The sequence below is a fragment of the Lathyrus oleraceus genome, chromosome 3 (genome assembly GCF_024323335.1).
Source record: "Lathyrus oleraceus cultivar Zhongwan6 chromosome 3, CAAS_Psat_ZW6_1.0, whole genome shotgun sequence".
NCBI classification, from domain to species: Eukaryota; Viridiplantae; Streptophyta; class Magnoliopsida; order Fabales; family Fabaceae; genus Lathyrus; species Lathyrus oleraceus.
The window spans coordinates 338,687,864-338,692,299 of record NC_066581.1 but is presented as its reverse complement, the minus strand read 5'-3'; the positions used below and the strand labels follow the sequence as shown (position 1 = coordinate 338,692,299).

Below are 4,436 nucleotides of genomic sequence, written 5' to 3'. Positions count from 1 at the left end.
CGAGCGATCAAGTTTTTGGCGCCGTTGCCGGGGACTTTTATTCAATCGATATCGTAACTCTTCCGTTACGCTGTAGAGACTAGGTTTCTTTTTCCTTCTATTCTTTCTTTCGTTGATTTGTATGCCACGCACTCGCTCTCAAGGCGAACCGCTCTATTTACGAATCAACGATATCGAACTATATCTCCGAGTCTTACGAAGAATTCGGGAATATCGTACTGAAAACAATCTCCCTCCTATAAACCTTCCTGATATCAAAAACATTTTTCCTTCTTTAACCGAGATGGCAGAACCAGCTCGTGCTCTTAGAGATTACGCCGCTCCATCGCAAGATGAACCGCATTCAAGTATTGCTCCGCCCGCAATCGAAGCAAACAACTTTGAACTTAAACCTTCGTTGTTGCAGGCTGTGCAACAAAACCAATTCTCTGGAAATCTTACCGAAGATCCAAACCTTCATTTATCCGTATTTGTCCAATACGCTGATACTGTTAAAGCTAATGGTGTCACTTCAGAGGCAATTCGACTTCGTCTTTTTCCTTTCTCATTAAGAGATAGCGCTAGAAGATGGCTTCAATCTCTCCCTTCCAACTCAGTCACCACCTGGAACGAGTTGAAGAAAGTTTTTCTTGCCCGATATTTTCCGCCAAGCAAAACAGCTATGTTAAGAGCCCAGATAAACGGATTTAAACAGAAAGACAACGAGTCTCTTTTCGAAGCATGGGAAAGATACAAAGACATGATGAGACTTTGCCCACACCATGGTTTGGAAGACTGGTTAGTAATTCACACATTTTATAATGGTCTCTTATACAATACAAGGTTAACAATAGACGCCGCTGCAGGTGGTGCACTAATGAACAAACCTTATGCTGATGCTTACCAGCTTATCGAGAGCATGGCCCAAAACCACTATCAGTGGGGAACCGAACGAACAACAGTGGAAAAACCTCAACCGAAAACTGGCATGTACGAGATAAGTAACCTTGATCACGTTAATGCAAAAGTGGATGCTTTGGTCCAGAAGATTGAAAGTTTAAACGTATCACCTCCAACCGCCGTGGTTGCTATAACTCAGAATTGCGAGGTCTGTGGAATCCAAGGCCACACTCCTGCGGAATGTCAACTCTTGACTGGAATCCAAACAGAGCAAGTAAACTATGCTCAAGGAAGCCCCTATTCGAATACCTATAACCCAAATTGGAAGAACCATCCAAACTTTTCATATAAGAGTAATAATGCTTTATACGCACCTGGACAGTCTCCGAATCAAACCCCATTTGTACCCCCGGGATATCAGAAACCGAATCCTAACAATAATACCCCTAGAAAATCCAACTTGGAAATCATGATGGAAAACTTTATAGCTTCCCAACAACAAACCAATAAAGATTTCTTAAACCAGAACATACACACTGGCGAACAACTTAAACAACTAGCAAGCAAAGTAGATGCCTTGGCTACCCATAACAAAATGTTAGAAACACAAATATCTCAAGTAGCTCAACAACAAGCACCTACTGCTGCACCAACTGGTACATTCCCTGGACAGCCCCAACCTAATCCGAGAAGCCAAGCTCATGCAATTATATTAAGAAGTGGAACGGAAGTGGAAGGACCGTCTGATCCAAGGATAGAAAACCAAAACCCTAAGAAATCTACTGAGGAAAGTGAACCTAAGGAAAAGGAAGAGAGTAATAAGGATACCCTAGAAAAGAAGGAACCTTATGTACCTCCACCACCTTACAAACCACCTATACCTTACCCTCAAAGGCTTGTTAAAACCAAAGATGTAGGCCAATTTAGAAAATTTGTCGATCTCCTTAAACAATTAAACGTTACAATTCCGTTTACCGAAGCTATTACGCAGATGCCCTCATATGCTAAATTCTTAAAAGAAATTCTTTCTAATAAAAGGAAACTTGAGGATAGCGAAACCGTTACACTCCCTGCCGAATGTAGCGCTATAATCCAAAACATGCCCCCTAAACTCAAGGATCCGGGTAGCTTCTCTATACCCTGTCACATAGGAAAATTTGTCATCGACAAAGCCTTATGCGATTTAGGAGCCGGAATTAGCGTTATGCCTTTATCCATATGTAAGAGACTGGAAATGGGAGAATTAAGACCGACCAAAATGTCTATGCAATTAGCAGATCGTTCCATCAAATATCCTGTAGGAATCCTTGAAAACGTTCCCGTACGCATAGGTCAGTTTTACATTCCCACTGACTTCACAATTATGGACATTAGAGAAGATGATACTACACCTATTATACTAGGAAGACCATTCTTAGCAACTGCCGGTGCAATCATAGACGTAAAACGAGGAAGACTCACCTTCGAAGTAGGTGAAGAGAAAATTGAATTCATTCTTTCCCAATTCTTGAAAGCACCTGCAATAGAAGATACATGTTACTTCATGGATATCATCGATGAATGCATAAAAGAAGCAGAGTCAGGAGAAGACAAATCATCAGACTATCTTTTAGAAGACAAATCTAAACAATGCTTAGCAATAACACCGGACCCTACGCAGTGTCTTAACAAACCAACCCCTGATTTGAAAACACTTCCCAAAAATCTGAGATATGAATTCCTAGACTTAGAACTTGAACGACCTGTGATAGTCAATGCAGATCTAGGAAGACTCGAAACAGAAAAACTCCTACATATCTTAAGAAAATATCCAACCGCACTAGGATACCACATAACCGATCTTAAAGGAATAAGCCCTTCTATTTGTATGCACCGCATCATGTTAGAAGAAGACGGTAAAACCTCTAGGGAACACCAGAGAAGACTAAATCCGATCTTAAGTGAGGTAGTAAAGAAAGAAATAACCAAGTTATTGGAAGCAGGTATTATATATCCTATATCTGATAGCAAATGGGTCAGTCCTGTACACGTTGTACCAAAGAAAGGAGGCATAACCGTTATTGAAAACGAAAAAGGAGAAACTATAACTAAACGAATCGAATCGGGATGGAGAATGTGCATTGATTATAGAAAACTAAACAAAGCAACCCGAAAAGATCATTTCCCTTTACCATTCATTGACCAAATGTTAGAACGATTGGCTAAACATTCACATTTCTGTTATTTAGACGGTTATTCAGGCTTCTTTCAAATACCAATTCACCCTGATGACCAAGAAAAGACAACATTCACATGCCCTTTTGGTACCTTCGCTTATAGACGAATGCCGTTTGGTCTGTGTAATGCCCCTGCAACTTTTCAAAGATGCATGATGGCAATTTTCGCCGACTTTCTCGAAAACATCATGGAAGTATTTATGGATGACTTTTCTGTATACGGACAAAGTTTCGAAGAATGCCTTGAAAACCTGGAAAGAGTTCTTGAGCGATGTGTAAAAGTAAACTTAGTACTTAATTGGGAAAAGTGCCACTTTATGGTACAAGAAGGAATTGTTTTAGGACACATCATCTCGAACAGAGGAATTGAAGTAGACAAAGCCAAAATAGAGGTAATCGAAAATCTTCAACCCCCAAGAACCGTGAGAGAAGTACGAAGCTTTTTAGGACACGCCGGTTTTTACCGACGATTCATCAAAGACTTCTCTAAGATAACTAAACCCTTAACCGGACTATTAATGAAAGATGCTGAATTCATATTCGACGATAACTGTTTAAAAGCATTTCAAACTCTCAAACAAGCATTGATCTCCGCACCCATTATGCAGACACCAGACTGGAATGAACCTTTCGAAATAATGTGCGATGCCAGCGATTATGCTGTAGGTGCTGTTTTAGGACAAAGAAAGGATAAAAAGCTTCATGTTATATATTACGCTAGCAGAACCCTGGATGAAGCACAGATGAATTATGCCACAACCGAGAAAGAACTCCTAGCAGTGGTATTTGCGCTAGATAAATTTCGTTCTTACTTGGTAGGAGCCAAAATAATAGTTTACACTGATCACGCTGCTATCAGGTACCTTCTAACAAAAAAGGATGCTAAACCTAGACTCCTAAGATGGATCTTGTTACTACAAGAATTCGACTTAGAAATCAAGGACAAGAAAGGAACTGAAAACGTAGTAGCAGACCACCTCTCTAGACTTGAGAACCTTGAACCAGAAAGAATATCCATTAATGATGATTTCTCGTATGATAAACTCATAGCTACTTTGGAAGAGAACAACTCCGACATGCAAGTAGAAACCACCTTAGCTATATCTGTCATACCATGGTACGCTGATCTAGTCAATTATTTAGCTGCCGGAATAGTTCCACCTACTTTATCTTACCAGCAGAAGAAAAGATTCTTCCACGACATAAAACACTATTAATGGGATGATCCCTTACTTTTCAAAAGAGGCCCCGATGGTATTTTCCGTCGATGTATACCCGAAGAAGAGGTAGAAAATATAATCCAACACTGTCACTCTGCGCCTTATGGTGGACACACAAGTA

The 4,436-nt window shown here is 40.2% G+C and overlaps 1 pseudogene; it reads right to left on the bottom strand.

The window, feature by feature from the left end:
• Window positions 1-668: 668 nt before the first annotated feature.
• On the bottom strand, window positions 669-768 carry LOC127133828 (uncharacterized; annotated as a pseudogene).
• Window positions 769-4,436: the final 3,668 nt, after the last annotated feature.